The sequence below is a fragment of the Oncorhynchus clarkii genome, chromosome 9, assembly GCF_045791955.1.
Source record: "Oncorhynchus clarkii lewisi isolate Uvic-CL-2024 chromosome 9, UVic_Ocla_1.0, whole genome shotgun sequence".
Lineage (NCBI taxonomy): Eukaryota > Metazoa > Chordata > Actinopteri > Salmoniformes > Salmonidae > Oncorhynchus > Oncorhynchus clarkii.
Window position 1 is genome coordinate 18,685,959 of NC_092155.1, and position 14,253 is coordinate 18,700,211.

Below are 14,253 nucleotides of genomic sequence, written 5' to 3' on the forward strand. Positions count from 1 at the left end.
TTCAGAATATTTCCGTAGGAAATAGAGGGACATATTTACATAGAGGGACATATTTACATAGAGGGACATATTTACAGTTCAGCTCAAATAACGTCAAGAGGCAAGTCGCCTGCTTTTCATTGAGGCCTTGTTACTGGGGTGACCTGCCTCTCTGTGACCCCTGACCTTTAAAGCTAGAATCCTTAGTTGCAACATCCATTTTTGGATGTGTAAATTAAATAAGTCCACCCACTGATTCCTAAAGAATATAGAAGTTATAAATGCCTCATGAGCTTAGTTCAACCGTTGTACCCAATCAGAACCCAAAATATAAGATTGTTTTACCCCAATGTTTGCAAATAATGTAAATGTAAAAAAAACACTGTATAGCCTCACAACTTAGTCCTTGCATCCATAGCTCTGTCTATGAATTTGAGACTGGTTCAGTTTCTCCAGGCTCATCCCTCAGCTTCTTACCAAAACAGAGGTGGGGTGCTTGCTTTGTTATTGTTTAAATGAAGGATTCTAGCTTTAACTCTGTGACCTTTGTCCCATCCCTGACCTGTAGAGGCGGCCTGACTCACCTCAGACTGTGGCAGCCGACCATCTTTGTAAGGTGCAATGTCTCCTCCCAGTCTTCCTCCAGCGACTGGAAGAAGAATAAAAAATATCTAAATGTTGATGGCTAATGTTAGCAGACGGAACAGATCTCAAGTGCTAATTCTGAGAGGGGCGGAAGGTGGCGTGTGTGTGTGCACCTGTGTGTGTGTGTGTGTGTGTGTGTGTGTTTGAGGGTGATCTCATTTACACCCAAACAGAAAGGCAGGCAGGTGAGCCGGGCAATGAGTCACTTATTTGATGATGTTTTTGGATGATGTTTTCTCATGGAGCAGCAGCTTGAAGCAGCTCTGAAGACAGGAAACCATTGATCCTGGCAGGCACCTAGAGCGAGAGCCCCACTCCGCTCACACATCATAACACAGAGGCAGGCAGGCAGCAGAGAGAACCTGTAGAAATATGCACTATGATCATGAAGGCAAGGCATGGTGTCTCACTTTTTTACTGTCCCTCCCTTCCTCCCTCTTTTCTCCCTCTTTTCATTTTTTTCTCTCCCTCGCCATGACTTCTCAATGAACCGCGTTTGGGTTTGAGGGGCTAGGGGGGGCTTGGAGGGAGGGCAAGAGGACTATTTCAAACACCTCCAGTCCCCTGTGCCTGGCGCTATTCACATACTAAATCTGTGTTGATGTAACCTGTGTCTGGGAATTCATGGGGCTAAAGGCTGCTGGTGAGTAAACGATTATAACAAAACTAACTGTAATCCGTTATATTACCAGCAAAAATATTGTAGTCAGATTTAAGATACTTTTGAAAAACAAAATCATTACTTGTAGGATTACTTTTAAATTCCGAAATGATGTTTGCGTAAAAAAATTATTTGACACCTTTCTGTTGTTTTCTCAATGACATTCAAATCAGCATTGGAAAAAGGCGCAAATTTAAATTACAGTAGTTCCGCCTGAGCAAGTCTGACCTTTAGTCAGATACCAATGACTCCAAAAGTGTTTGATGGGTCGCAGGAATAGGCTTTTGAAGGCTACAGTCCAAACGGTCTTCCAAAGGTGCAACTGCCGGCGCCATCCAAAGATTATCCAAATTGAATAAACGCTTGGAGGTAAAGGATGACAGTAGTGGTGTAGTCTACGGTGATACGGATATCACTTACTATTGATATCTACATAGCACATTGATGTGAATCACACTGCTGCTCTCTCATTTAGCTATTTGTGCCTTAAGGATTGTGGTTGTTGAGGACGGCTGTTCACAAATTTGTATCTGTATTTTAACGCAATAATGGTTGAATGGAAGGAGTCTTAGCTGCCTATCAATTATTGTTTTTGCGACCAGTAAACAGCCAGTGAAAAATGTGCTCTTGCAAAAGCTGCAGTACGGATCCCAGCCTATGGAACAAAAGCCTATGGAACAAAACTCCCCAGTGGTCTTGTGCTCCATACTTTCAAAAACAAGTTTAATTCAAGAAAACCACGAGTAAGGCTTTCATTGCTCAATCTAATTCTTGCTGATGAAAATGTTTTCCATAGGCCTAACGGACACATGCTCAAACTCGCACACTTTTTGATAGACTTGAACAGCTGCAAATGATCAAGATATCAAAAGTGTCACCAACAAAAAGGTCAACTATAGACCTATAGCAAATGCAGCATATGGGATAGATTTTTCACATGCAAATAGCACTTTTCAGTAGTGCTCAAAGCATGTCATTCAGAAACCAGCATTTATTTTTCAACTCGAAGCAATGAGCCCAATCAGACCTCCATGACAAAAGAGTAGGCTAATAAGTGGTTTGTTTTTTGGGTTATGCTGAGGCAAAACAATTTGGCTAAGATATGTCCAAGTCCTATTCTTGAAGATCTAGCGGAATTAAATTCATTGGAATGACTGGGAATCTGACAGACTCTGTTTTTGTTTTATGCTAAGGTATATCCTAATCATATTATTTTCTGTAGTAGTAGTCGCCTACAGTACACAACCAATCCATAAAGTGAAATGCAACATCCGTTTATGGTCAGCTGTGTCAACTCTAACATTGATTTATCCTGCAATAGATAGTTTAATTGGTAATATTCATTTTGGTCTTCTTCTCATGCCTCTTGAGCAGGTTGACGATTTCCTCTAGATTTGCCAGCTGAAAAGTCAAAATTGGCTATTTTGTAAAAAAATATGAAAAATTCAAGCAAATTTTAGTTAAGGTTAGGGTTAGGCATTAGGGTTAACAGGGTGGGTAAGGTTTAAAATAATCAGATTTTATAACTTTGTAGATATGCCAGCTAATGACCACTCTGTAGAGCTGCCTCCAGAACAAGATTCATGATGAAAAACGCTGTTGTGCCTCTTAAGGAGAAAGTAATCTAAAAGTAACGGAAAGTAATCAGATTACATTACAGAGTTAGGGTAATCCCAAAATTACATTACTGATTACAATTTTGAAGGTAACTGGTCTCACACAGGGCTGACAGTCAGGGCTGCTCTCCTCTCCTCTAGAACCCCAGGAAGGGACACCACGCCAGGCAGGCGGGACACCCCAGCCTCAGTCCTGACCTGGAGAAAATGAAGGCCTGACTGTCTCCATTTCCCCAAGGCAGTTCCTGCAGGCAGCTCCTGCCAGAGCAGTGGGCTCCTCCAGCTGCAGGCCAGACCCAGTGAGGGAGGAGGGGAGATGATGAGCTGCAGCCAGAGACTAGCTACACTACTGAACAACCGCCACAGCCACTTAAAACCCCTTATGGTTCTTAGTTAACACTGTACTTGGGGTTATAAGCAGGTTTGGGGTCAATTCCACTTAAATTCTGTCACAAATTGTCTGAATTGAAATGGAATTGACCGCAACAATCCTGGTTATTAGATCAGATGAGCCCTGCACCTGTGGGCCATTCATCAATATAGCACTACACTGACCTAGCCTAATGCTTTGATACACTGGGATCTCAGATGAGGAGCCATTAGACTACAGTATATGAAGACTTTCAGGATCAGGAGTCGAGGAATTCGATTTTACCCTTATAACCAAAGCAAAAGGCTGTGATGACTGAACCCTCAGACCCCAGAGGCACTTTACTGAGAGATGCTGGGACTGGGAGTCCATGATTAACGTGCTGTTGAAAAGACTACACTTTGCTGTTGATCCTGTACAGCAGCTAAGAGAGAGCAGAAGGGAGAGAGAAAATATCAAGACCAAACCGGCAGGACAAAGACAATGAGGTAGGGAGACCGACCGAGAAAGAGAGATTATGAGAGATTGGGGGGTGAGAGAGAGAGGGTGGGAGGGGTGAGAGAGAGAGGGTGGAAGGGGCAAGAGAGAGGGGCGAGAGAGAGATCGGGGGAGACGAGGGAGAGAGAGAGGGGGAGGGGCGAGAGAGAGAGTGAGGGGGGGGCGAGAGAGAGAGGGGGAGGGGCGAGAGAGAGAGGGGAGAGAGAGAGGGGGGAGATCGAGAGGGAGAGGGGGGGGGGAGAGACGAGAGAGAGAGAGAGGGGGAGACGAGAGAGAGAGAGAGGGGGGAGACGAGAGAGAGAGAGGGGTGATGAGAGAAAGGGGAGGGTTGGGAGAGCGAGAGAGGGGGGGTGGGAGAGCGATAGAGAGAGAAAGGCAGCCAAAGGCAGACCTGGCTCTCAAGAGAAGACAGGCTATGTGTACACTGCCCACAAAATGAGGTGGAAACTGAGCTGCACTTCCTAACCTCCTGCCAAATGTATGACCATAGAGACACATATTTCCCTCAGATTATACAGATACACAAAGAATTTGAAAACAAATCCAATTTTGGTAAACTCCCATATCTATTGGGTGAAATACCACAGTGTTCCATCACAGCAGCAAGATGTGACCTGTTGCCACAGGAAAAGGGCAACCAGTGAAGAACAAACACCATTGTAAATACAACCCATATTTATGTTTATTTATTTTCCCTTTCGGACTTTAACTGTTTGCACATAATATGACATTTGTAATGTCTTCATTCTTTTGGATTTTTTGTGAGTGTAATGTTTACGGTTAATTTGTTATTGTTTATCATTCTAGTTCACTTGCTTTGGCAATGCTAACATATGTTTCCCATGCCAATAATGCCCTGAAATTGAAATGAGAGTCAGAGAGAGAGCGAGAGAGAAAATGAGAAAGCGAGAAAGATAAAAAGAGAACAAGATGGTAAATGAGGAATACTCTAACTCAGGCCTGGGCAATTATTTTCCATGGAGGGCCACATTAGAATGTATTTTTGCCATCGCGGGCCAGAATCATATTACAGGATGATACACCATGTGTATGACTGTTTTGACAGATATATCTACTGTAAATCACATTCAGATATGCTACTTATTTTACCTTTTTTTTTTTTACACACACAAAAATAAAGCACATCCATGTTCTCCTTTTGGTAGGTATTTTCATTATTAAACATGCAATGAACTACACGGAGGGAAAAGTACCCTGCATTCAGCACCATGGACAGAACTCTTGTTAACGGGTATGCACAAAAACACAAGAAAGAGGTCAACATTACATTTAAACTACTCAATCAGTGTGAGGAGTGAAGTCTCTGACGGGCATTGACTAGAGCAGCGAAGTCAAGTATAGTTTCTGACGTCGCTATGCGCAGGATTGCTGAGAGGTGAGAGTCAGTAAGAGATGATCTGTGCCTTGACTTGTTATATTTCATTACTGAAAATGTCTGTTCACATACATAGGTTGACCCAAACAGTACAAACATCTTCTGAGCATGACCCCTAATCTTTGGAAAGTCTTGTTCATCGAGAGACGCATAGAACCTCGTCAGTGACATTGTTTTGAATAGTTCTCCAATCACTGCATCAGACTGAAGATTGATAAGCTCAAGTTGCAGGTTAGTGGGAGCGTTATCTACATTAAAGGTGAAAGGAGAGGAAACCAACAGCATGTCATTTTCCAACACTTTGAAATCCTCAAAATGATGAGAAAACTCACTGTTCAAAGCACACAGCAGCCATGTGTACTTCTCCCGCAGGTCATCTGATAAGGAACAGACTAGTAGTGTCGGAAGGTGGGTGAGATTGTTGTCATCTGATAGGGAACAGACTAGTAGTGTCGGAAGGTGGGTGAGATTGTTGTCATCTGATAGGGAACAGACTAGTAGTGTCGGAAGGTGGGTGAGATTGTTGGCTTCTACTTGACGGGTCAGGATGAGTAATTTTCTCTTGAAGGCTTTGACAAGGCTGTACATCTGACGTGCAAAAAGGTCCTTCCCTTGTAGTTTGGAATTCAGTTCATTCATGAGGGCCATGATGTCCACGGTGAAGACAAAATCAGCCAACTATTCTTTATCTTGCAGTTGAGGGAAATCCACATATTATCCTTTCATTTAAGCACCTTCCCCAAACTCAGTCATCTCATGTTTGGGTGGTAGGGAAGTTCTGCATGACCCGACCCTGTCTCTTCCAACAGTGACACAAACATATGGTTAAAAGACTTTGCTCTTATGACGTTTACCACATTAGTGACTGTATCCACAACATGGCTCATTTTCAGAACACATTTACAGAGCATCTCTGTGTTCAGCTCAGCTACTTGATCTTGTATCCTTTTCAAAAAAAGATTCCTGACAAGTTTGGGCACCCATCAGTGGTCACGCTGGATAACTTTTCAAAACTCAGACCCAGCTTTGCCACACACTCATTAACCTCCTCCAATAAATCTTTCCCTGTGGTTGTGCTCTTCATTGACTGCAATGAAGCAAGTTCCTCTGTAATTTCAAAGTCTGGGGTTATGAATATCAACAACTGCACCGTGTCACGTGCATCACTGCTCTTATCCAGGGCCAAGGAGAAATAGGTGAAATCCTTTACCTTGTCTTTCAACTGCTCCATATTCTCTGCAATTATCATGACACAAGGTGAGACCCAGATGCAGACACAGGAGGCAGATGGTTGGAGTCTTACAATGTTTATTAATCCAAAAGGAGAAGGCAAGAGGTCGTGGACAGGCAAAAGGTCAAAAGTCCAGGAGGTACAGAGTGGCAGACAGGCTCGTGGTCAAGGCAGGGAGAATGGTCAGGCAGGTGGATACAAAGTCCAGAAACAGGCAAGGGTCAAAACCAGGAGGACTAGAAAAAGGAGAAATGCAAAAAGCAGGAGAACGGGAAAACCGCTGGTTGACTTGGAAACATACAAGACGAACTGGCACAGAGAGACAGGAAACACAGGGATAAATACACTGGGGAAAATCAGCGACACCTGGAGGGGGTGGAGTCCTAGCTGCTTCTGTTTCTGAGAAAGCAACTCTTTCGATGCACTTGCCCTCTACTCATATTCCTATATTTCTCTGCATGCTTTGTCTGGAAGTGTCGGGACAAGTTGTAGTCTTTCAAGACAGCGATGCTCTCTTTGCACACTTACCACACAGCCTTCGCTGATACCTCAGTAAAGAAATATTTCAATGTCCACTCTTGCTGGAACACCCTACATTCATTGTCTACTTTCCTTCTCTTTGAAATCTTTGAAAAACGAATTTATGCGCAATTTCTAGCTAGCTACTATTTGTAACTGTGACGTGTGGGTCAACCTGTCAGTCACTGTCTGTCCTCGTGCAGTTATTTATACGTGCCTTCAAAATAAATGTCCCACAAGCGGTGGGAGTTAAATCATTCCACAAAAGTGAGTATTCATTGGGCTTTTAATTTGAATAACAAATATGTTTTTCAAAACGTTACGAATCGCCAATTCTTAATGTGATCTGAGCACCATTCCGTGAGCCGTGGGACGGGCCGTCCTTTGCCCAGGCCTGCTCTAACCTGTTCTATGGAGAGTTCTTTGCTGGCGGTTCCTGATATCTCAGAGATCTTGTCAACGTGTTTTCGCAGATTTCTGAATCATGAATTCACTGGCAATGGAGCAGTGCAAGGCCTGCATCCAGCAATGTCACGAGTTACGTGACCCGTTTTTGAAGCTGTTTCAGTACAGCTCTATACGGAGAGAGAAGGGGAGAGGGCAAACTCGATTGAACTAGTTTCAATGTATGGAATCACTTGGTAGTTTCTGGATTTTGGGTAAACTTCTCCTTTATTCAATCTATTGTATTATCTCTTATCTGTGTGAAGCGAGACTTACAGCCATAAAGAGGGTTTGGTACTATGTAAATGGACACTATGGATTCAGTCCTGTGACCTCAGTCATTAGCACTGACTGTCATAATGATTGACAATATTGCACCTGACACAGAGATTGAAGGAGGAGTATCAGATTTCATTTTGCAGACAGATTGTAGCTTCCATCAATGTAATTGTTTGCATCATTTTCAATCCCCCATATATTTTAGGGGGTAAATATACAGAACCAGTCAAAAGTTTGGACACACCTACTCAGTCAAGTTTTGTTTTGATATTTTAATTATTTCTACATTGTAGAATAATAGTGAAGACATCAAAACTATGAAATAACACATATGGAATCATGTAGTAACCAAAGAGTGTTAAATCAAAATATATTTCATATTTGAGATTCTTCAATGTAGCCGCCTTGATGACAGCTTTGCACACTCTTGGCATTCTCTCAACAAGTTGCATGAGGTAGTCAACTGGAATGCATTTCAATTAACAGGTGTGCCTTGTTAAAAGTTAATTTGTGGAATTTCTTTCCTTCTTAATGCGTTTTAGCCAGTGTGTTGTGACAAGGTAGGGGTGGTATTGTAACGATCGTCTGTGGTGGAAGAAGGTGAGGAACAAGGCGCAGCGTGGTAAGTGTTCATGTTTTTTATAAAATAACTGAACACTGAACAAAACAATAAACGACAAACGAACAGTCCCGTAAGGTGAATGAAAAAACACTAAACAGGAAATAAATCACCCACCAAACACAGGTGGGAAAAGGCTACCTAAGTATGATTCTCAATCAGAGACAACGAACGACACCTGCCTCTGATTGAGAACCATACCAGGCCAAACACAAAACCACAACATAGAAAAAAGAACATAGACTACCCACCCCAACTCACGCCCTGACCAAACTAAAACAAAGACATAACAAAATAACTAAGGTCAGAACGTGACAGGTATACAGAATATAGCCCTATTTGGTAAAAGACCAAGTCCATATTATGGCAAGAACAGCTCAAATAAGCGAAGAGAAATGACAGTCCATTACTTTAACACATGAAGGTCAGTCAATAGAATGCCAAATGTGTGTCAGGTTTCTTCCAGACGTGACGCTTGGCATTCAGGCCAAAATGTTCAATCTTGGCTTCATCAGACCAGAGAATCTTGTTTCCGTTTATCTCCTCTACCATAAAGGCCTGTTTGATGGAGTCCTGCAGAGATGATTGTCCTTCTGAAAGGTTCTCCCATCTCCACAGAGGAACTCTAGAGCTCTGTTAGAGTGATCATGGGGTTCTTGGCCACCTCCCTGACCAAAGTATCAGGGATGCAAACTGGTGAGGGCCCAAAAAGGTGACACTTTTTTGTTGTTGCACTGAAACATACAAAATATCCCTGCTAGGGGGAAATGCAGGTTTTAACTAATTAAACAACTAAGAATATGATCTACATGATCTGTCTCTGTGTGTAAAATAAAAAGTGGTTAATGTGAACCTAACTCACAGCTACAACATGTAAAGAAAGCAATCCAATGTTATTTGTTGCCTAGACTTTACTGCAAATGACACTTTAGAGAAAAAACAATACACTAATATTTCAGATAGAATAGAATGCTTGTGACCACACACATCTAAATATTACACTTGGGAAAAAAACATCTTAAAGTAGAAATAGAATGAAACAAACAGACATTATATTTTTGCTCAATTATAGTGGCCACTACAGCAGACATCGATCAAGTGCACAAGGCTACATGTGTGCAGAAATAACGTTCACTGAGTAAAACATTTTATAAATCACTCCTCACTCACACACACACGTGTTACTGTCAAATTCAAACACAACAAAAGCAAGATCTTTGGGCTACACTGCACATTATTACATTGTACACTTTCTGCCTGCGGACATCTGTTCTACAATGTTCCAGCAGAGCCTGATACACTTTGTTGGCATAACGGATCTCTTTCAGGCAGAGAGGACATCTGGCATACCCCTTTTATCCACTGACTGAAAAAGAGAGAAATAGGGAAAGTGTGTGGTGTTCCTTTCACCTCTACAGTGGCATCCAACTTAAGCCCGGCCCAGCTACACTTGATCCCTGAAACCACTTGTTTAACAAGCAACGCCTCATTTTCACCTAATTCTCTTATTCTGAAAATTAACCACATACTGTAGAGGGAAAACATTAGTTCATAGATAGTAGTTAGTTAACATTTCACACAGATTGCCAGGGTCCAGTAAGCAACTAATGCATTATAACTTGAGGAACGTCAAGGAGTCATATACCAGTTAATACTATAGCGAATTGGTTAGGTTACTAACGTTAGCTACCTAATGTTAGCTGACTGACTTTATTAGCCAGCTAATTTTCACACCATAAACTCAATTATTTGATCAGTTAAGTTGGCTAATGTTGCTCAACATTTCTCTGGCTAGCTAACAGAGAATTCGATCCAGCTAGCAAGATATTTAACAATGCTAACAATACTTGTTCCACCACACTTTCTCCCTCACCTCAAACTTTCCAAATGGCAGTTGTTTTTCGGTTACAGCTCATGATGTACACTTCATCACCTTCTCACTCGTCAGGCTTCTCACCTACCTCTTCGTTATCGTTCAGTGGACGTGCTGCTGTAATTGACAAGCTGTCTTTCCAGACGTGCGCTGATGCTGTAACTAGCACATTGGTTGTCTCTTCAGTCGCTGCATTCCGTTGATATGTGAACGTTTGGCTGAGCCTTGGATACAGCCAGTATTGCTCCAAACACGCATCACTCGTTCTCATACAGCCAGTAGTGATCCTAAGCCCCCCCACCCCTCAAACTTTTCTCATCGGATCTACACAAATCAGGTAGGTCACCTATATTAGATTCAAAAAGGCAAATTCCTCTGAAAGGTGACTAGTTTGCGTCCCTGTGGTATTCTGTGTAGATTGCTGAGGATTTTTATTTTATTTGATCAATTTTAGAATAAGGCTGTAACAGTAACAAAATGTGAAAAATGTCAAGGGGTCTGAATACTTTCCAAATGCACTGTATATGGCACAGCTGTCAATTATTTGGTCCTGAAATGAAACAGGTATACTTTTTTATTCATCACAATTTTCTTTAACCAATTTTGGTCTTTATTTACCAATTGTGGTGTTTAATGCAGGGCCGACAGACAAGTTGCTTACTTTTTCCACCTTCCACTTGCCTCTTCCATTTTTGCGGTAATGCTGCAATTAGTTGGTTGTAATTCTGAGTAGAGCAGACATTTCCATATATTTGTGTTTGCTGTATGTGTGACATAACTCCACCAGTCCTATTTATGATATAATTTACAAAGATCATACTTTTTATTTTTTTATTCCAAAAATAATGTTTTTTTTTTTTTTTTTATCAATTGAAGGAGTATTGATGGAAGAGGAGGAGGTGACATGAGGGAGGAGGAGGATAGATAAGGAATCTGTGCCAGAAGTCAGCCTCTGGCTATGTTCTGCCATTTAATCACAGCTTGGATTCCGCTCACTAGGAAACCCCTTAGAGACAAACGGCACCACGGTGCCTTAGCCATACTTGACTTTAACCACAAGACACCCTCCCTTCCTTAACTACAGACGAGACACACAACCCAACCACACCATCTTCTTCTCTCTCCCTCCACCCCCACGGAGTCTCGCTGCGCCGCTGTGCACACTGGGACCTAGCAGAGGGCATTGAAAATATGTTTTCTTTCCGACTTTTCTGTTTTGTCACATTTTTTTTATAATCTCTAGCTTTTTTCCCCTCCCTTCATCAGACGTAAACCTCTGTTTATTTTCATCTATTCCCCTGAGAGCAGCCCAGTCAGGAGGGATCATTCAGAAGGTTACATCACTGCTGATTAGCCACAATGTTATCATGGAAATCTCTCTCACCCTCTCTCCTCTTTAGGTTCCTTGTCAAAACATTCCGGATCGAGTTGGATGGATAGGAAGTTAGGAATGTTTTTTTGGGAACGCCACAGCCAATCTGAGGGTAGCTGAGGAGGAGTTAGGAGCACCGCTGTGAGTGAAATATTTTTTGGGGAGCCCACATTCCTCCAGGTGGGGACTGGCGCCAGCCCCCTCGGCTCTGCACAGTGTGAGGACGGAACTGGGGAAGGGTTGGGGGAAAAAGGTTGGGTTTGAACTGAGGAAAAGCTGAAGGCTTAGAAATCCACAGGGAGGTATATACATACTGGATAGAGATATTGTAGAAAACCCTGCTGAGTTTGGAAATGATTGTACAGAGAGACATGACCTTGGGAGAAGGACACTCGACTGAATGACTGTCTACTGTACATTTACATTTTAGTCATTAAGCAGATGCTTTTCTCCTCACTGTTAGTCAATGAGGGGATCTGTAACGTATTGGAGGTGAAGGCTATGTACTGAACATACTGTAGGCCTACTGTCGTACTGTTCAAGTATGCATACATGTATTTTGTCAGGAGGATTCCTACACTAGTACTGGAGGTCAGGGCTATGCCATTGATTCCTTTACCGGTCTCTCATGGCTGGGTTCCTCAGGTCAAACATAGGAGGGATGGTCCTCTTGAACTGGCCAATACTGTACTCTTAGAGAAGTCTGCTATCTCCCACTGATTATCTTGCAGACATACAACAGCAACAACAACAGCAACAAGAACAGCAACATAAACAACAGCAGCAACAACAACATCCGCAGATGTGGAGCTTTACTGCGTTATGACTGCATTATAAACTGCTTCAAGAAGTTAAAATGATGATTATATGTACAAAAAATATATATATTCTACAAAATATTGTAAAGATACAGTACTTGGAACTAAGCAAGGAATTTGGTCGGTATCATGCTCCATAGGACAGCAGCTTAGGGCTAAGCAAAGACTGATCAAATATAGAGTAGAATAAAATGACAAGTGTAGTTGAGTTAGCCTGACCTTGAGTTCTCTGCTGAGTTTGTGTATTCTTGACTATGGCCTGGGCGGGGTTCTCCCCTGCTCTCTGTCTGCAGGGTGACAAACAGACCCGCCTTCCACTCATTCCAGTGGGCATCGCAACGCTGGGTGATCTCCCACACCTGCTGCAGGTAGTCGAGATTCCTACACAAACATCACCAGTTAACTAACTCTAACCTACTAATTAACCCACTGCTGAGTGATCTCCCACACCTGCTGCATTAAAGAACAACAAGACTTATAAAGCATCAACTATTTCACTAGGCTATATATCGCAGGTAGACCAGAGACGACAACACACACACCATCAAATGACCATCCCTGAGCAGCTTGTTCTGTGCTACAGTAACAGTATCTTCTCCAGGGTCTGTATATCTTTAGAGGAAGATGCCCAGGCCATGGCGGGTGGTTCCCTTCTCCACCTCCTTCAGTGTGTCCAGCTGGCCTCTCAGCGCTGCTTCCTTCTCCAGGACTGACTCACACGTCACCACTGACAAACGGACCTGCAGGTATACGCAGTACACGCAGATGTTAATTCAATAGCAGTGAAAGTGACTATGTAATGTGCAGTAACCATGAGCAGATTTCACACTATTCACAGAAGAGAAACAGTGTGATTGTATCAGCGATGGTAATCTGGGCTGTTTAACTCAACAGTGTGGGGTAAAGGAAGTAGAGAAGAAGTGTTCCTCCCTCTGCGCCAGTCATGTTGTTTCACAGCTGGACCCCAGAGAGAAGGAGGGGAAATAAAGAGCAGAATGGGGGGGGGGTTGAGGAAGATAGAGAGATGGAGTGAGAGAAGGTGAGCGAGAGAGTACCAATAATACTAATAATACTTGAATCAGTTATAGAACTCATTGCCCTTTATGATTGTGAGGTCTGGGGTCCTCTCACCAACCAAGAACTAACAAAACGGTACAAAACACCAAATTCAGACACTGCAGGCAGAATTCTGCAAACATATCTGTGTACAATGTAAAACACCAAATAAATCAGAATTAGGCCGATACCCGCTAATTATAAAAATCCAGAAAAGGAAGCGATTCCCAAACCTTCCATAACAAAGCCATCACCTACAGAGAAGTTAAGCTGGAGAATAGCCCCCTAAGCAAGCTGGTCCTGGGGCTCTGTTCAAACACAATTAGACCCAACCAAATCATGAGAAAACAAAAAGATAATTACTAGACACATTGGAAAGAATTGACAAAAAACCCAGAGCAAACTAGAATGCTATTTGGCCCTAACAGAGAGTAAGTGTCAGAACACCTGACCACTGTGACTGACCCAAAATGAAGGAAAGCGTTGACTATGTACAGACTCAGTGAGCATAGCCTTGCTATTGAGAAAGGCCGCCGAAGCCACACCTGGCTCTCAAGAGAAGACAGACTATGTGCACACTGCCCACAAAATGAGGTGGAAACTGAGCTGCACTTCCTAACCTCCTGCCAAATGTATGACCATATTAATGACACATATTTCCCTCAGATTACACAGACCCACAAATTATTATTTATTTTATAAACTCACATATCTACTGGATGAAATACCACAGTGTGCCATCACAGCAGCAATACTTGTGACCTGCTGCCACAAGGGCAACCAGTGAAGAACAAACACCATTGTAAATACAACCTATATATATGTTTATTTTCCATAATGTCCTTTAACTATTTTGTAATGAGTGCGCTGAGTCGCA